The sequence below is a fragment of the Puma concolor genome, chromosome B3 (genome assembly GCF_028749965.1).
Source record: "Puma concolor isolate L17-30 chromosome B3, mPumCon1.1.hap2, whole genome shotgun sequence".
Classification (NCBI taxonomy): domain Eukaryota; kingdom Metazoa; phylum Chordata; class Mammalia; order Carnivora; family Felidae; genus Puma; species Puma concolor.
The window spans coordinates 121,100,515-121,121,346 of NC_141672.1; the positions used below are offsets into that span (position 1 = coordinate 121,100,515).

Below are 20,832 nucleotides of genomic sequence, written 5' to 3' on the forward strand. Positions count from 1 at the left end.
TCATCATTCATAAAATGAGGTTTTATGGTTAAATAAAAATATTCTTTCCTTATTTCTTTATTTTTGTTTATTTATTTATTTTGAGAGAGAGAGAAAGAGTACGTGTAAAGGGGCAGAGAGAAAGGGAGAGAGAATCCTCGCTGACAGTGCAGAGCCTGATGTGGGACTCAATCACACAAACTGCAAGATCATGACCTGAACTGAAACCAAGAGTCGGATGCCTAACTGACTGAGCCACCCAGGTGCCCTGTTTCCTTATTTTTAAAAGCAAACAATCAAAGAAACTATGTTAAGTGGGAAAGTAGGATATGAAAACTGTTAAAATAATTATAAGTCATTCACGATCAAAACACGTCAGTTAAAATAAATTAAGAAAATGCACAAACAAGAAAAAAACCAAAATGCTAATAGTAATTACATTATGGTAGGAGTATGGGTGATTGGTTATTTTTCTCTTCTATAATACCTCAAATATTTAAAATGTGGTCACATTATTTTTTAATGCAAAAAAAAATCATCTTAAAACATCTATAATTTTTTTTAAAAAGTTTTTGTTTTGTTTTGTTTTTTAATTAAATAGGCTCCACGTCCAACATGGGGTTTGAACTCATGACCCAGAGATCAAGAGTCACATGCTCTACCTACTGATTGATCCAGCCAGGCACCCCAAAATCTCTATAATATTAAGGTTGGTAATATGTTTCCTTTTTTTTTTTTAATTTACATCCAAGTTAGTTAGCATATAGTACAATAATGATTTCAGGAGTAGAATCCAGTGATTCATCCCCTACATATAACACCCAGTGCTCATCCCAATAAGTGTCTTCCTTAATGCCCCCTGCCCATTTATCCCATCCCTATATTTCTCCATATTTAAGTCTCTTATGTTTTGTCTCCCTCCCTGTTTTTATACTATTTTTGCTTCCCTTCCCTTATGTTAATCTGTTTTGTATCTTAAATTCCACAGGAGTGAAGTCCTATGATATTTGCCTTTCTCTGACTGACTAATTTCGCTTAGCAGAATACCCTCTAGTTTCATCCACATTGCAGCAAATGGCAGGATTTCATTCTTTTTGGTTGCTGAGTAATACTCCATTGTGTATATATATACACACACACACACCAAAGCTTCTTTATTCACCGGTTGATGGACATTTGAACTCTTTCCATACTTTGGCTATTGTTGATAGTGCTGCTATAAACATTGGGATGCATGTGCCCCTTTGAAACCGCGTACCTGTATCCCTTGGATAAATACCCAGTAGTGCAATTGCTCGGTCGTAGGATAGTTCTATTTTTAATTTTTTGAGGAACCTCCATACTGTTTTCCAGAGTGGCTGCACCAGTTTGCATTCCCACCAGCAATGCAAAAGCATTCCTCTTTCTCTGCATCCTCGCCAGCATTTGTTGTTGCCTGAGTTGTTAATTTTAGCCATTCTGACAGGTTTGAGGTGGTATCTCATTGTGGATTGGATTTGTATTTCTCTGATGTTGAGCATTTTTTCCATGTCTGTTAGCCATCTGGCTATAGATGGCTATCTTTATTTTCTTTTTTCAATATATGAAATTTATTGTCAAGTTGGTTTCCATATAACACCCAGTGCTCATCCCAAAAGGTGCCCTCCTCAATACCCATCACCCACCCTCCCCTCCCTACACCCCCCATCAACCCTCAGTTTGTTCTCAGTTTTTAAGAGTCTCTTATGCTTTGGCTCTCTCCCACTCTAACCTCTTTTTTTTTTTTTTTTTTTTCTTTTTCCTTCCCCTCCTCCATGGGTTTCTGTTAAGTTTCTCAGGATCCACATATGAGTGAAAACATATGGTATCTGTCTTTCTCTGCCTGACTTATTTCACTTAGCATAACACTCTCCAGTTCCATCCACGTTGCTACAAAGGGCCATATTTCATTCTTTCTCATTGCCATGTAGTACTCCATTGTGTATATAAACCACAATTTCTTTATCCATTCATCAGTTGATGGACATTTAGGCTCTTTCCACAATTTGGCTATTGTTGAGAGTGCTGCTATAAACACTGGGGTACAAGTGCCCCTATGCATCAGTACTCCTGTATCCCTTGGGTAAATTCCTAGCAGTGCAATTGCTGGGTCATAGGGTAGGTCTATTTTTAATTTTCTGAGGAACCTCCACACTGCTTTCCAGAGCGGTTGCACCACTTTGCATTCCCACCAACAGTGCAAGAGGGTTCCCATTTCTCCACATCCTCTCCAGCATCTATAGTCTCCTGATTTGTTCATTTTGGCCACTCTGACTGGGGTGAGGTGATATCTGAGTGTGGTTTTGATTTGTATTTCCCTGATGAGAAGCGACGTTGAGCATCTTTTCATGTGCCTGTTGGCCATCCGGATGTCTTCTTTAGAGAAGTGTCTATTCATGTTTTCTGCCCATTTCTTCACTGGGTTATTTGTTTTTCGGGTGTGGAGTTTGGTGAGCTCTTTATAGATTTTGGATACTAGCCCTTTGTCCGATATGTCATTTGCAAATATCTTTTCCCATTCCGTTGGTTGCCTTTTAGTTTTGTTGGTTGTTTCCTTTGCTGTGCGGAAGCTTTTTATCTTCATAAGGTCCCAGTAATTCATTTTTGCTTTTATTTTCCTTGCCTTTGGGGATGTGTCGAGTAAGAGATTGCTACGGCTGAGGTCAGAGAGGTCTTTTCCTGCTTTCTCCTCTAGGGTTTTGATGGTTTCCTGTCTCACATTCAGGTCCTTTATCCATTTTGAGTTTATTTTTGTGAATGGTGTGAGAAAGTGGTCTAGTTTCAACCTTCTGCATGTTGCTGTCCAGTTCTCCCAGCACCATTTGTTAAAGAGACTGTCTTTTTTCCATTGGATGTTCTTTCCTGCTTTGTCAAAGATGAGTTGGCCATACGTTTGTGGGTCTAGTTCTGGGGTTTCTATTCTATTCCATTGGTCTATGTGTCTGTTTTTGTGCCAATACCATGCTGTCTTGATGATGACAGCTTTGTAGTAGAGGCTAAAGTCTGGGATTGCGATGCCTCCTGCTTTGGTCTTCTTCTTCAAAATTACTTTGGCTATTCGGGGCCTTTTGTGGTTCCATATGAATTTTAGGATTGCTTGTTCTAGTTTCGAGAAGAATGCTGGTGCAATTTTGATTGGGATTGCATTGAATGTGTAGATAGCTTTGGGTAGTATTGACATTTTGACAATATTTATTCTTCCAATCTATGAGCAGGGAATGTCTTTCCACTTCTTTATATCTTCTTCAATTACCTTCATAAGCTTTCTATAGTTTTCAGCATACAGATCTGTAACATCTTTGGTTAGATTTATTCCTAGGTATTTTATGCTTCTTGGTGCAATTGTGAATGGGATCAGTTTCTTTATTTGTCTTTCTGTTGCTTCATTATTAGTGTATATGAATGCAACTGATTTCTGTACATTGATTTTGTATCCTGCAACTTTGCTGAATTCATGATTCAGTTCTAGCAGACTTTTGGTGGAGTCTGTCGGATTTTCCATGTATAATAGCATGTCATCTGCAAAAAGCTAAAGCTTGACTTCATCTTTGCCAATTTGGATGCCTTTGATTTCCTTTTGTTGTCTGATTGCTGATGCTAGAACTTCCAACACTATATTAAACAACAGCGGTGAGAGTGGGCATCCCTGTCGTGTTCCTGATCTCAGGGAAAAAGCTCTCAGTTTTTCCCCATTGAGGATGATGTTAGCTGTGGGCTTTTCATAGATGGCTTTTATGATGTTTAAGTATGTTCCTTCTATCCCGACTTTCTCAAGGGTTTTTATTAAGAAAGGGTGCTGGATTTTGTCAAAGGCCTTTTCTGCATCGATTGACAGGATCATATGGTTCTTATCTTTTCTTTTATTAATATGATGTATCACGTTGATTGATTTACGAATGTTGAACCAGCCCTGCATCCCAGGAATGAATCCCACTTGATCATGGTGAATAATTCTTTTTATATGCTGTTGAATTCGATTTGATAGTATCTTATTGAGAATTTTTGCATCCATATTCATCAGGGATATTGGCCTGTAGTTCTCTTTTTTTACTGGGTCTCTGTCTGGTTTAGGAATCAAAGTAATACTGGTTTCATAGAATGAGTCTGGAAGTTTTCCTTCCCTTTCTATTTCTTGGAATAGCTTGAGAAGGATAGGTATTATCTCTGCTTTAAACCTCTGGTAGAACTCCCCTGGGAAGCCATCTGGTCCTGGACTCTTATTTGTTGGGAGATTTTTGATAACCAATTCAATTTCTTCGCTGGTTATGGGTCTGTTCAAGCTTTCTATTTCCTCCTGATTGAGTTTTGGAAGCGTGTGGGTGTTTAGGAATTTGTCCATTTCTTCCAGGTTGTCCAATTTGTTGGCATATAATTTTTCATAGTATTCCCTGATAATTGTTTGTATCTCTGAGGGATTGGTTGTAATAATCCCATATTCATTCATGATTCTATCTATTTGGATCATCTCCCTTTTCTTTTTGAGAAGCCTGGCTAGAGGTTTGTCAATTTGTTTATTTTTTCAAAAAAACAGCTCTTGGTTTCGTAGATCTGCTCTACAGTTTTTTTAGATTCTATATTGTTTATTTCTGCTCTGATCTTTATTATTTCTCTTCTTCTGCTGGGTTTGGGGTGTCTTTGCTGTTCTGCTTCTATTTCCTTTAGGTGTGCTGTTAGATTTTGTATTTGGGATTTTTCTTGTTTCTTGAGATAGGCCTGGATTGCAATGTATTTTCCTCTCAGGACTGCCTTCGCTGCATCCCAAAGCACTTGGATTGTTGTATTTTCATTTTCGTTTGTGTCCATATATTTTTTAATTTCTTCTCTAATTGCCTGGTTGACCCACTCATTCTTTAGTAAGGTGTTCTTTAACCTCCATGCTTTTGGAGGTTTTCCAGACTTTTTCCTGTGGTTGATTTCAAGCTTCATAGCATTGTGGTCTGAAATTATGCATGGTATAATTTCAATTCTTGTGAACTTTGAAGGGCTGTTTTGTGACCCAGTATATGATCTATCTTGGAGAATGTTCCATGTGCACTCGAGAAGAAAGTATATTCTGTTGCTTTGGGATGCAGAGTTCTAAATATATATGTCAAGTCCATCTGATCCAATGTATCATTCAGGGCCCTTGTTTCTTTATTGACCGTGTGTCTAGATGATCTATCCATTTCTGTTAGTGGAGTGTTAAAGTCCCTTGCAATTACCAATTGATTCTTATCAATAAGGTTGCTTATGTTTATGAGTAATTGTTTTATATATTTGGGGGCTCCGGTATTCGGTGCATAGACATTTATAATTGTTAGCTCTTCCTGATGGATAGACCCTGTAATTATTATATAATGCCCTTCTTCATCTCTTGTTACAGCCTTTAATTTAAAGTCTAGTTTGTCTGATATAAGGATGGCTACTCCAGCTTTCTTTTGGCTTCCAGTAGCATGATAAATAGTTCTCCATCTCCTCACTGTCAATCTAAAGGTGTCCTCAGGTCTAAAATGAGTCTCTTGTAGACAGCAAATAGATGGGTCTTGTTTTTTTATCCATTCTGATACCCTATGTCTTTTGGTTGGCGCATTTAATCCATTTACATTCAGTGTTATAGAAAGATACGGGTTTAGAGTCATTGTGATGTCTGTATGTTTTATGTTTGTAGTGATGTCTCTAGTACTTTGTCTCACAGGATCCCCCTTAGGATCTCCTGTAGGGTTGGTTTAGTGGTGACGAATTCCTTCAGTTTTTGTTTGTTTGGGAAGACCTTTATCTCTCCTTCTATTCTAAATGACAGACTTGCTGGATAAAGGATTCTCGGCTGCATATTTTTTCTGTTTAGCACACTGAAGATATAGTGCCAATTCTTTCTGGCCTGCCAAGTTTCAAAAGAGAGATCAGTCACGAGTCTTATAGGTCTCCCTTTATATGTGAGGGCTCGTTTATCCCTTGCTTTCAGAATTTTCTCTTTATCCTTGTATTTTGCCAGTTTCACTATGATATGTCGTGCAGAAGATCGATTCAAGTTACGTCTGAAGGGAGTTCTCTGTGCCTCTTGGATTTCAATGCCTTTTTCCTTCCCCAGTTCAGGGAAGTTCTCAGCTATTATTTCTTCAAGTACCCCTTCAGCACCTTTCCCTCTCTTCCTCCTCTGGGATACCAATTATGCGTAGATTATTTCTTTTTAGTGTATCACTTAGTTCTCTAATTTTCCCCTCATACTCCTGGATTTTATCTCTCTTTCTCTCAGCTTCCTCTTTTTCCATAACTTTATCTTCTAGTTTACCTATTCTCTCCTCTGCCTCTTCAATCCGAGCCGTTGTGGTTTCCATTTTGTTTTGCATTTCGTTTAAAGCATTTTTCAGCTCCTCGTGACTGTTCCTTAGTCCCTTGATCTCTGTAGCAAGAGATTCTCTGCTGTCCTCTATACTGTTTTCAAGCCCAGCGATTAATTTTATGACTATTATTCTAAATTCACTTTCTGTTATATTATTTAAATCCTTTTTGATCAGTTCATTAGCTGTTGTTATTTCCTGGAGATTCTTCTGAGGGGAATTCTTCCGTTTGGTCATTTTGGATAGTCCCTGGCGTGGTGAGGACCTGCAGGGCGCTTCCCCTGTGCTGTGGTGTATAACTGGAGTTGGTGGCGGGGCCGCAGTCAGACCTGATGTCTGCCCCCAGCCCACCACTGGGGCCACAGTCAGAGTGGTGTGTGCCTTTTCTTCCTCTCTCCTAGGGGCGGGATTCACTGTGGGGGGGCGTGGCCCATCTAGGCTACTGGCACACTGCCAGGCTTGTGGTGCTGGGGATCTGGCGTACTAGCTGGGGTGGCTAGGCAAGGTGCACGGGGGCAGGAGGGGCAGGCTTAGCTCGCTTCTCCTTAGGTGATCCACTTCGGGAGGGGCCCTGTGGCAGCGGGAGGGAGTCAGATCCGCTGCCGGAGGTTTGGCTCCACAGAAGCACAGAGTTGGGTGTTTGCGCGGAGCGAGCAAGTTCCCTGGCAGGAACTGGTTCCCTTTGGGATTTTGGCTGGGGGATGGGCGAGGGAGATGGCACTGGCGAGTGCCTTTGTTCCCCACCAAACTGCGCTCTGTCGTCTGGGGGCTCAGCAGCTCTCCCTCCCTTTGTCCTCCAGCCTTCCCGCTTTCCGAGCAGAGCTGTTAACTTATGACCTCCCAGACGCTAAGTCGCGCTTGCTGTCGGAACACAGTCCGTCCGGCCCCTCCGCTTTTGCCAGCCAGACTCGGGGCTCTGCTTGGCCGGCGGGCCGCCCCTCTGCCCCGGCTCCCTCCTGCCAGTCCATGGAGTGCGCACCGCTTCCCCGCCCTTCCTACCCTCTTCCGTGGTCCTCTTGTCTGCGCTTGGCTCCAGAGACTCCGTTCTGCTAAGCCTCTGGCGGTTTTCTGGGTTATTTAGGCAGGTGTAGATGGAATCTAAGTGATCAGCAAGATGCGTGGTGAGCCCAGCGTCCTCCTACGCCGCCATCTTCTAGAATTATTTCTAGATGGCTATCTTTAGAAAAGTGTCTATTCACAGGGGCACCTGGGTGGTTCAGTCAGTTGAGTGTTGGACTTCGGCTCAGGTCATGATCTTGAGGTTTGTGAGTTGGAGCCCCGCATCGGGCTCTGCACTAACAGCTTGGGGCCTGGAGCCTGCTTCAGATTCTGTGTCTCCCTCTCTCTCTGCCCCTCCCCCACTCACACTCTGTCTCTCTCAAATATAAATAAATATTTTTTAAAAAGTGTCTATTCATGTCTTTTGCCCTTTTTTTCACTGGATTATGGTTTTTGGGTGTTGAGTTTGATCAGTTTTTTTAATAGATTTTGGATACTAGCCCTTTATTTGATATGTCATTTGCAAATATCTTCTCCCATTCAGTCGGTTGCCTTTTAGTTTTGCTGATTGTTTCCTTCACTGTGCAGAAGCTTTATATCTTGATTAGGTACCAATAGTAGTTCATTTTTGCTTTTGTTTCCCTTGCCTCTGGAGACGTGTTCAGTAAGAAGTTGCTGTGGCCAAGATCAAAGAGGTTTTTGCCTGCTTTGTCCTGGAGGATTTTGATGGTTTCCTGTCTTAAGCTTAGGTCTTTCAACCATTTTGATTTTATTTTTGTGTATGGTGTAAGAAAGTAGTCCAGATTCATTCTTCTGCATGTTGCTGTCCAGTTTTCCCAACACCATTTGCTGAAGAGACTGTCTTTTTTTCCATTGGATACTCTTTCCTGCTTTGTCAAAGATTAGTTGGCCACACATTTGTGGGTCCATTTCTGGGATCTCTATTCTGTTCCATTGATCTGAGTGTCTGTTCTTGTGCCAGTACGATACTGTCTTGATGATTACAGCTTTGTAGTACATCTTGAAGTCTGGAATTGTGATACCTACAGCTTTGGTTTTCTTTTTCAAGATTGCTTTGGCTATTCGGGGCCTTTTCTGGTTCCATACAAAGTTTAGGATCATTTGTTCTAGCTCTGTGAAGAATGCTGGTATTACTTTGATACGAATTCACTGAATATGTAGATTGCCTTGGGTAGTATTGACATTTTAAGAATATTTGTTCTTCAAACCCATGAGCATTGGAATATTTTTCCATTTTCTTGTGTCTTCTTCAATTTCTTTCATAAGCTTTCTATAGTTTTCAGTGTATAGGTTTTTCACCTCTTTGATTAGGTTTATTCCTAGGTATTTTATGGGTTTTGTTGGATAATATATTTCTTATTTCTCTGTATAACATCAGTATACACTTTGAATTGGAAAACCAAGACTTTTAGTTATCATGGGACTGTAATTGTCACTTTGTTTTTGTCTATGCCAAATGCACTCAGAGAACATGAATATCCATGAGGAAGGCACACCAGACCCAGATATACTGGATTATTTCCTTTTTAATCCTTGTTTACAGATAAAAAAGCTGAGCCTCAGAAAGGATTATTACTGAACCCAAGGCCACAGAAAGCTAACAAGAGGTGAAATCATGGTGATGACATACACATAAAGCCAAAGCTCCAACTTTTTCCATATACCACTTTGTGTCTTTACCCCTACACAGCCTGGTCCTCAAGGAAACCTTGGCAATGTACTTGGGGAAATAAATAACATCACTAAAAGAACCAACAAATGATGTTAGAATACACAACTGGGTGTTAAATTGAGGGGCTCCTCATAGCTGCACACAGAAGTGGAAACCAGAGGACTGGGAAGCTCTCAGTGCAAGAGATGAGCCTGGGATGATAAGCAGGCTATGCCACAGTGGAAGGTGGCTGCCAAGCATGAAAGCAGAGAGGCAGCTATGAGCCTGAACCACAAGGCCAACTCATCTCTTAGTCCACTGCAAAATACCAGAGTACAAATTAAATAGTACTGCAAAATAGTTTATTACTCAGTTTCCAAGATGAGGGGTCATAGCAACCACTATACAATACACTATGCGGAGCCACACAGGGAACCACCAGGGTTGGTCATGAGATGGGGGAAAGGAAGAACCTATTGTGGTTTCTGTGAGAAGGAATGGGGAGGAAGGGTAAGCCCAGGTTTAGAATTGGCTAATGTGATTAATTTCAAGACTCTGGGGCATAGGTGCTCTCCCTAGTTGTCTCATACCTGGCCCTGGGGAGATTAGGCTCTGGATTAGTTGGTTTACATTTGAAAAGAATGCCTCCCCCACCTAAGGGGTGATAAATGGGGGAGAAGGCCAAGGCAAGGTGACTTGGGCTTATTATTGGATTGTCCAAAACTAGGTGTGTTTAGCACATGCATGTAGGGCAGATGTTAAAACATCAAGTTTAGAGAAGTTAGAAACATAGTATAGTACTGTGTCATTTAAGGACACACGAAGAAAGGATTTGGGCAACTACTTACCTCTGAGTCTATTCCTCATTAAGAATTAGTCCTTGCCCTCCCCTCTGTGGCTAGGAATGAACAACCCCATGGTGGCTGCGATGGAGGCGGAGTATCTACCTAACAGGCCTCCCCAGCACGAAATCACCAACTATTCAATTCAAAACCTTTCTCTTATTGCTTTCCCTGGGCTGCAATCATTAGAGCCTATTGGCTTCTGAGCTGAGATTAGATGAAAGGCAATCACGAATCAACAAACTGTCCCATAGGCCCAACCCAGACTCCTATCTGCTTTTGTAATTAATGTCTTACTGTGCTGCAGTCATGTCCACGTGTTTTGTCTGGTCCATAGCTACCTTCCACTACAACACTAGAGTTGAGCAGTTGCAACAGAGCCCATACGGCCCACAAAGCATAAGATATTTGCCATCTAGCCCTTGAGAGAAAACGTCTGCCACCCTCTAAGTTAAATGGTTAAATGGTCAGTGAAACTGATGGCATAGCTACCTGGAGAGCTGGTCTGAGATGTAGCTACAAGTTACATGTTGGCATCAGGGCCACAACACAGAGAAGCAGTGTCTGCACTGGTGAGGGTGGGGGTGGGAAGGTGAAGTGGGGAACAGTGTGATAAAGAAAAGGCAAGAGAAAGAGGAAGAAAGAAACTTAATGCCAAGAGTCAATAAATTATCTCAATAAACATATAGCAATAGGAAACAAACAAAATGTGCTATTCACAATAGCTAAAACATGGAAGCAACCAAGTGTCCACTGATGGATGAAAGGATAGGCAAAATGTTGTCTATATTGGGGCACCTGGGTGGCTCAGTCGGGTAAGTGTCTGAACTTCAGCTCAGGTCATGATCTCATGGTTTGTGAGTCTGAGCCCCGCATTGGGCTCTGTGCTGACAGCTCAGAGCCTGGAGCCTGCTTCAGATTCTGTGTCTCCCTCTCTCTCTGCCCCTCCCCCACTCACACTCTGTCTGTCTCTCTCACAAGTAAATAAACATTAAAAATTTTTTTAATAAAAAATAAAAAAAATAAAAATGGGCAAGATGGTAAATTTTATGTCTATTCTGTCACAATAAAAAAAAAATTTCTTTAAGTGTTCAGAGAGCAGGAGAGTGCTCATGTTCCCATGAGGGTGGCCATTCAGAGAAAATTTAGGTTATGAGAAGGAAACATATACCATGGGAAGAATCACTTACACACACATAAAAATGCTGTGGAATTAGGAGTATGAGTTTAGGAAAACTCAGGGATTTACTAGATTGACTAGATATTTTATTATTTATTATATTTACTATAATCTACCTATCTATATTATTAAAATAAAATCAAATGAACTTTTTTTTTTTAATTTTTTTTTCAACGTTTATTTATTTTTGGGACAGAGAGAGACAGAGCATGAACGGGAGAGGGGCAGAGAGAGAGGGAGACACAGAATCGGAAACAGGCTCCAGGCTCTGAGCCATCAGCCCAGAGCCCGACGCGGGGCTCGAACTCACGGACCGCGAGATCGTGACCTGGCTGAAGTCGGACGCTTAACCGACTGCGCCACCCAGGCGCCCCTCAAATGAACTTTTTAAGAGAGCAACTTATGACAAGTTTATTTGGCAAAGTAGATAAAAGTCAGACTTTTTTTTTACTTGAGAGTGCATGTAAATATATTATTAGTGATATAGACAACAACCTTTTCAGAGTATGTTCTCTTTTTACTTATCTACTGAAAAAAAATTTTTTAAGTTTGAGAGAGACAGAGATAGCACAAGTGGGAGAGGAGCAGAAAGAGAGGGAGACAGAGAATCTCAAGCAGGCTACATGCTGCCAGCACAGGGCCTGATGTGGGGCTTGAACTCATGAAACTGCAAGATCATGACTTGAGCCGAAATCCAGTCAGATGCCTAACCTACTAAGCCACCCACGAGCCCCTACTTACTTATTTACTTGGGGCAAGAAATGAATCTATGTATCTATATGATTCAAATAGTATTTTCTAAAACAAATGTTGGAAGAAATTTATGCTGCATTTCTAAGACAGTGGTAGCTACAAACATTTTTCAAATGACAGCATTAATAAACACTTAGTGGATATGTTATTAGGAGGTTGCTAAAAAAAATGAAGGTTAACTTTTTCAAATGATTTGTCTTTCCTCTTCTAACAGTATCTTGTGTCATACTGAAATGAGTACCAAATTATTTGCCCCAATTTTATTATAAACAATGTTACAACATAAAAGGCAATTTAAAAACTTAAAAATGACAAAATCTCTCCATGCTGTCAAACACTTCTTTACTTTCTAACACTCTCCTCAGTTCTATCCATATCCACATATTTTTCCTTGAACTCAAATGGGCTCCATCAATCATGCTGTTTGTTCCCCCTCATCCACTGCTTCTCTAGGAAATTTACTTGTGAAAATACTTAGGACAGTTTATGGAACATGAAGCACAATAAATGTGGTTCTCTTTCATTTATAAAACCATTTACGTATGTTATAAAACTGAAATTGTCTTTGAATATTCAATATCATTTGACATTTATATTGGTACGTATACATATATCAAATATTTCCCCCTAATCATTTTCTAAGATTCTGTTCCTCAAAACTGGACTCTTGCTTAAAGATCAAAAACACTTGGATGACTCTGGATATCCACTGCCATTATGCCTTCTGAAAGTCTATATTAGTTTAAATTGGATAGACAGTTTGTCTATTTTCTTTCTTTTTCACAGTTTTACTGAGATACAATTAACATAATACAAAATTCACCCATTTAAAGTGTATATGTAAAGTGTATGGAATAGAATTACACATCGATCACCACAATCAATTTTAGAACAAACTTTAGTATGCCAAAAGCAACTCTTTAGGACTCCTTAGCCATAACTCACCACGCTCCCTCATGCATACATCCCTAAGCAACCACAAATCTACTTTTTGTTTATACATATTTCCCAATTCAGGACATTTCATATACATGAAATCACATAATGTATAAATGGCTTATTTCACCTAGAATAAAGCTTTCAAGGTTTATCTATGTTATAACGTATATAAGCAATTCATGTATTTTATAATAATATCCCATTGTATGAACACACCATCTATTATATATCCTTTAAATTTTTTTGAATGTTTACTTATTTTTGAGAGAGAGCGCACATGAGCAGGGGAGGGGCAGACAGGGAGATACAAAATTCGAAGCAGGGTGTAGACTCCAACCTGTCAGCACAGAGCCTGATGTGGGGCTCAAGCTCACAGACAGCCAGATCATGACCTGAGGTGAAGTTGGATGCTTAACCAACTGAGCCACCCAGGCACCCCTATTATATATCCTTTGTCACTTGATGGACATTTGAGTTGGTTCCACTTTTTGTCTGTAATGAATAATTCTACTATGGACATTTGCATACAAATATTTCTATAGACATATATTTTAATTTCTCTTGGGAATTTACTTAGCTGTGGATTTGCTAGATCATATGGTAACTCTATGTTTAACTGTTTGAGGAATTGCCAGGCAATTTTCCTAAGTAGCTGCAACAGTTTGCATTCCCACCAGCATTGTAAAAGGTTTCCACTTACTACAAGTTCTAGCCAACACTTGTTAATATCCTTCTTTATGAATACAGCCATCCTAGCAGAGGTAATATCTCATTATGGTTGATCTGCATTTCCCTGTTGGCTAATGATGTGTATTAATAGGTTTATGAGCCATTTCTAGATCTTTGGAGAAAGGTACACTCAGATCTTCTGCCCATTTTTAATTTGAGTTATTTGTCTTTTTATCAATGACTTGTTATGTAGTCTAAATACGAGTTCCCTATTAGATATATAACTTCAAAACTTTTCTAATATTCTGTCAGTTGACTTTTCACTTCCTTTCTTTTCCAGCTTTATTTATATACAATTGACAACAGTATGTAAGTTTACAACATACAATGTGTTGATTCAATACACTTATACATTGCAAAATGATTGCCACCAGTGTTAGCTAATACCTCCATCATGTCACATAATTTCCACTTTTTTTATCTGTATGTGTGAGAGCATCTAAGAACTCTTCTCTTAGTAACATTCAAGTATATAATACAGTATTAACTATAATGACCATGCTGTACACTGAATCCCAGAATTTTTCATTTTCTAACTAGAAGTTAGTATACTTTGACCAACACATCCCATTTCCCCCACATCCCACCTCTCATACCCACCAGTCAATTTTTTCTTTTTTTTTAAAGTTAAAATCCAGTTAGTTAACATACAGTGTAATATTAGTTTCATGTGTACAGTGTACTGATTCCACACTTCCATACAACACCACTTGCTCATCACAACAAGTGCACTCCTTAATCCCCATCACCAATTTAATACATCCCTCTACCTACCTCCCCTCTGGTAACCATGTTTGTTCTCTACAGTTAAAAGCCTTTTTCTTGGTTTGCCTCTCTATCTCTTTTCCCCCCTGTTGCTCATTTGTTTTCTTTTTTTTAATGTTTATTTATTTTTGAGAGAGACAGAGACAGAATGTGAGTGGGTTAGGGGCAGAGAGAGAGGGAGACACAGAATCCAAAGCAGGTCCCAGGCTCTGAGCTGTCAGCACAGAGCCCTACGCAGGGCTCAAACTCACAAGCTGTGAGATCATGACCTGAGCCGAAGTTGGATGCTCAGCCAACTGAGCCACCCAGGCGCCCCTCATTTGTTTTGTTTCTTAAGTTCCATATATGAGTGAAAGTCATATGGTATTTGGCTTTCTCTGATTTACTTATTTTGCTTGGCATAATAAGATGTGGCTGCTCCATCCACATCTTGCAAATGGCAAGATTTCATTCTTTTTATGGCTAAGTGGTACATATACCATTGTATACATATATACCACATCTTCTTCATCCATTGATCAGTCAATAGACACATGGGCTGTTTCCATAATTTGGCTATTGTAGATAATCTTGTTATAAACATTGGGGTGCATGCATCCCTCTGTATCCTTTGGGTAAATACCTAGTAGAGCAATTGCTGGATTATAGGCTAGTTCTATTTTCAACTTTCTGAGGAACCTCCATACTATTTTCCATAGTGGTTGCACCAGTTTGCATCCCCACCAATAGTGCACAAGTGTTCCTTTTTCTTCACAACTTCGCCATGTGTTATTTCTTGTGTTGTTAATTTTAGCCATTCTGACAGGTGTGAGGTCTCATTGTAGTTTTGATTTGTATTTCCCTGATGATGAATGATGTTGAGCATCTTTTTCACTAGTTGGCTGGCCAGCTGTATATCTTCTTTAAAAAAATGTCTATTCATGTCATCTGCTTATTTCTTAACTGGGTTATTTGTTTTTTGGGTGTTGAGTTTTATAAGTTGTTTATATATTTTGGATTCTAACCCTTTATCAGATATATAATTTGTAGATATCTTCTTTGATCCCATAGGTTGCCTTTTAGATTTGTGGATTGTTTCCTTCACTGTGCAGAAGCATTTTATTTTAATGAAGTCCCAATAGTTTATTTTTGGTTTTGTTTCCCTTGCCTCAGGAGACATATCTAGGAAGAAACTGCTACAGCTGATGGCAAACAGGTTACTACCTGTGTTTTCTTCTAGTATTTTTATGGTTTCATGTTTCACATTTAGGTCTTTATTCAGAATTCCATTTTGAATTTATTTGCGTATGGAATAAGAAAGTGGTCGAGTTTCATTCTTTTGCATCATGATGTCCAGTTTTCCCAACACTATTTCATTAAGAGACTGTCTTTTCCCCACTGGCTATTCTTTCCTGTTTTGCCAAAGATTTCCTGCTTTGTCAAAGACTAATTGACAACAATTAGTTGACTAGTTATGGGTCCTGGGTTCTCTATTCTGGGTATTCTATTCTGTTCTATTGATCTATGTGTCTATTTTTGTGCCAGTAACATACTATTTTGGTTACTACAAGCTTTGTATTGTAATGTGAAGTCTGGAATTGCGATGTCTCCAGCTTTGCTTTTTCTTTTTCAAGATTTCTTTGGCTATTCAGGATCTCTTGTGGTTCCATACAAATTTCAGGATTGTCTGTTCTAGATCTGTGAAAAATGCTGGTGGTATTTTGATGGGGATTGCACTGAATGTGTAGATTGCTTTAAGTAGTATAGACATTTTAACACTATTCTTCTAGTGCATGAGCATGGAATGTTTTCCATTTCTTTGTGTCACCTTCAATTTCGTTCATCAGTGTTTCACAGTTTTCAGAGAACATGTCTTTCACCTCTTTGGTTAGATTTATTTGTAGGTATCTTACGGTTTTTGGTACAATTGTAAACGGGAATGATTCCTTAAATGCTTTTTCTGCTTTCATTATAGTTGCACAGAAACACATGAGATTTCTGTATGTTGATTTTTTATTCTGCAACCTTACTGAATGTGTGTATTGGTTGTAGCAACTTTTTGATGGTGCTTCAAGTTTTCTATATACACTACCATGTCATCTTCAAATAGTGCAAGTTTGACTTCTTCCTTGCTGATTTGGATGCCTTTTATTTGTTTTTGTTGACTGATGGCTGTGGCTCGGACTTCCAGTACTATATTAAATAACAGTGGTGAGAGCGGACATACCTGTCTTGTTCCACACAATAAAGGAAACCTCTCAGTTTTTCTCCATTGAAAATGATATTAACTGTTGGTTTTTCATAGATGGCCCTTATTATGCTGAGGTACATTCCCTTTACACCTACTTTATTGAAGGTTTTTCTCATAAATGGATGTTGTACTTTGTCAAATGCTTTTTCTGCATCTATTGAGAGGATCATATGGTTCTTATTCTTTCTTTTATTAATGAGGTGTATCACATTGATTGATTTGCAAATATTGAACCAAACGTGCAGCCTAGTCATAAATCCCACTTAATCGTGTTCAGTGATTCTTTTAATGTATGGTTGGATTTGGTTTGATAGTATTTTATGCAGAAATTTTACAAATCTGTTCATTAGGAATACTAGCCTATAGTTATCTTTTTTAGTGGAATCTTTATCTGGTTTTGGTATCAGGGTAATGTTGGACTCATAGAATGAGTGTGGAAGTTTTCCTTCCATTTCTATGTTTTGAAATAGTTTGAGAAGAATAGGTATTAACTCTTTAAATGTTTGGTAGAATTCTCCTGTGAAGCCATCAGGCCCTGGAGTTCTGTTTGTTGGGAGTTTTCTGGTTACTGATTCAATTTCTTTGCTGGTTAGTAGTCTATTCAAGTTTTCTATTTCTTCCTGTTTCAGTTTTGGTAGTTTATGTGTTTCCAGGAATTTAGCCATTTCTTTTAGTTTGTCCAATTTGTTGGCATATTAATTTTTTTCAATTTTTAAATTCCAGTTAGTTAACATAGAGTGCAATACTGATTTCAGTAGTAACACTGTGATTCATCACTTACAACACCCAGTACTCATCACAAGTGCCATTTTTAATACTCATCTCCCACCCAAATCCCTACATCAACACTCAGTTTGTTTTCTATTTTTAAGAAATAAAAATAAAACATCGTTTGTACCCTCTCTATTTTTGCCCCTCCCATATGCTCATCTATTGTATTTCTTCAATTACACGAGTGAAATCATATATTTGTCTTTCTTTGGCTGACTTATTTCCCCTAGCAAAATACACTCTAGCTCCATCCACATCATTGCACATGTAAAGATTTCATTCTTTTTAATGGCTAAGTAATACAAAATTGTATGTGTGAGCATGTATGTTTGTGTGTGTGTGTATATATATGCATACATACATATATATATACACATATATATATATTCACATATATATATGTATGTATATATATATGTACATATATATGTATGTATGCATATATATACATAAACACCACTTCTTCTTTATCCATTCATCAGTCAAAGGACATTTGGGCTCTCTCCATAGTTTGGCTATGGTTGATAATGCTGTTATAAATATTGGGGTGCACGTACCCCTTCAAATCTGTATTTTTGTATACTCTGGGTATGTACCTAACAGTGCAATTGTGGGATCATAGAGTAGTTCTTATTTACCTTTCTGAGGAACCTCCATACAGTTCTCCAGAGTGGCTTCACCAGTTTGCATTCCAACCAATAGTGCAAAAGTATTCTCCTTTTTTCATATCCTAGCCAACACCTGTTGTTTCTTGTGTTGTTAATTTTAGTGATTCTTTCAGGTATGAGGTGGTATCTCATTGTTGTTTTGATTTGTATTTCCCAGGTGATGAGTGATGTGGAGCATCTTTTCATGTGTCTGTTAGCCATCTGGATGTCTACTTTGGAAAAGTGTCTATTCATGTCTTTTGCCCATTTCTTAACTGAGTTGTTTCTTTTCTTTTTTTTTTTTTTTTTCAACATTTTTTTATTTATTTTTGGGACAGAGAGAGACAGAGCATGAACGGGGGAGGGGCAGAGAGAGAGGGAGACACAGAATCAGAAACAGGCTCCAGGCTCTGAGCCATCAGCCCAGAGCCTGACGTGGGGCTCGAACTCACAGACCGCGGGATCGTGACCTGGCTGAAGTCGGACGCTCAACCGACTGTGCCACCCAGGCGCCCCGAGTTGTTTCTTTTTGGGGTGTTGAGTTTGCTAAGTTTTTTATAGATTTTGTATACTAACCCTTTATCAGATCTGTCATTTGCAAATATCTTCTCCCATTCGGTAGGCTGCCTTCTAGTTTTGTTGATTGTTTCCTTCACTATGTAGAAGCTTGTTATCTTAATGAAGTCCCAATAATTCATTTTTGCTTTTGTTTCCCTGGCCTCTGGTAATGTGTCTAGTAAGAAGTTGCTCTGGCCGAGGTCAAAGAGGATGCTGCCTGTGTTCTCCTCTAGGATTTTGATGGCTTCTTGTCTCACATTTAGGTCTTTCATCCATTTTGAATTTATATTTGTGTATGGTGTAAGAAAGTGGTCCAGGTTCATTCTTCTGCATATTGCTGTCCAGTTTTCCCAACACCATTTGTTGAAGAGACTGTCTTTTTTCCATTGGATATTCCTTCCTGCTTTGTTGAACAGTTGACCATGTAGTTGTGGGTCCATTTTGGGTTTTCTATTCTTTTCTTCTGATCGATGTGTCTGTTTTTGTGCCAGTACCATGCTGTCTTGATGACTACAGCTTTGTAATACAGCTTGAAGTCTGGAATTGTGATGCCTCCAGCTTTGGTTTTGTTTTTCAGGATTGCTTTGCCTATTTGGGGTCTTCTGTGGTTCCATACAAATTTTAGGATTGTGTGCTCCAGCTCTGTGAAAAATGCTGGTAGTATTTTGATGGGGATTGTGTAGATTGTTTAGAGTAGTATAGACATTTTTTTTCAATATATGAAATTTATTGTCAAATTGGTTTCCATACAACACCCAGTGCTCATCCCAAAAGGTGCCCTCCTCAAGAGTAGTATAGACATTTTAAGAATGTTTGCTCTTCGGATTTTGATCATGGCCATTTCCAAAGCGTTTAAACTGGAATTCATTACCACCGGGTTGCACCACCCATGTGAACTTGCACATCCCTCTCAGGGAGACCTGGCCTCAGGAGATGACAGCATTCAGTCCTGGGAGGAGCCTGCAATTAGTCATCACTTGCAGTTGGTGCTGTCCCTAGGAATACAGAACTGTAAAGAGCTAAACGAAACCTGCTGTCTGAATGGGTGAACCTGCATGCTGGGGTCCTTCTGTGCCTGCCCCCCTCCTTCTATGGCTGGAACTGTGAGCATGATTCACACTAAGAGAACTGTGAGTCTGGTGCCCCACGGTACCTGGCTGCCCAAGAGATGGTCCATGTAGAAATGCTGGCACTGCCAGGTTTCACTGTTTTCCTCCAACATTTCTACCGAGGTGTGATGGCCATGTGACGGATGAGCACTTCCTGGTTTCCAGGACTCCAGAATTAACACTGTGTTCAGGCACCATTTTTTGCTAGCTGGCATCTGCCTTGCTATACAAGATACTGTTAATGGACACTTGCATATGCAATATTTGCTATGCAAATTCTGTAACCTGTAAAGACTGTCACTCTAATGTCCTAACTGGAAGGTGACCATTTGCCTTGAAATAGTGGACAGATTTTCATCATGGTTCCTAACATTTTCTTCTTTTCTTTTTAAAAAAATTTTTTTTTTTCAACGTTTATTTATTTTTGGGACAGAGAGAGACAGAGCATGAATGGGGGAGGGGCAGAGAGAGAGGGAGACACAGAATTGGAAACAGGCTCCAGGCTCTGAGCCATCAGCCCAGACCCTGACGCGGGGCTCAAACTCACGGACCGCGAGATCGTGACCTGGCTGAAGTCGGACGCTTAACCGACTGCGCCACCCAGGCGCCCTCTTCTTTTCTTTAAGTATGTGATAATTTATTTATTGTTTTTTTTTTAAATTTTAATTTTAATTTTAATTTACATCCAAATTAGTTAGCATATAGTGGAACAATGATTTCAGGAGTAGATTCCTTAATGCCCCTTACCCATTTAGCCCACCCCCCTCCCACAACCCCTCCAGTAACCCTCAGTTTGTTCTCCATATTTATGAGTCTCTTCTGTTTTGTCCCCCTCCCTGTTTTTATATTATTTTTGTTTCTCTTCCCTTATGTTCATCTGTTTTGTCTCTTAAAGTCCTCATATGAATGACGTCATGATTTTTGTCTTTCTCTAATCTCACTTAGCATAATACCCTCCAGTTCCATCCACATAGTTGCAAATGGCAAGATTTCATTCTTTTTGATTACTAATACTCCATTGTGTATATATATATATATATATATATATATATATATATATATATACACACCACATCTTCTTTATCCATTCATCCATCAATGGACATTTGGGTTCTTTCCATACTTTCACTATTGTTGGTAGTGCTGCTATAAACATGGAGGTGCATGTGTCCCTTCGAAACAGCACACCTGTATCCCTTGGATAAATGCCCAGTAGTGCAATTGCTGGGTCATAGGGTAGTTCTATTTTTAATTTTTTGAGGAACCTCTTTTCTGTTTTTCAGAGTGGCTACACCAGCTTGCATTCCCACCAACAATGCAAAAG

The 20,832-nt window shown here is 39.3% G+C and overlaps 1 protein-coding gene and 1 pseudogene across 1 annotated transcript in view; one reads left to right on the forward strand and one right to left on the reverse strand.

Moving 5' to 3' along the window:
• Window positions 1-20,832, reverse strand: part of NIPA1 (NIPA magnesium transporter 1) — a 96,366-nt gene that overhangs the window by 9,043 nt on the left and 66,491 nt on the right. The gene's annotated exons all lie outside the window — the stretch shown is intronic.
• On the forward strand, window positions 19,200-19,799 carry LOC112855018 (protein CRIPTO3-like; annotated as a pseudogene).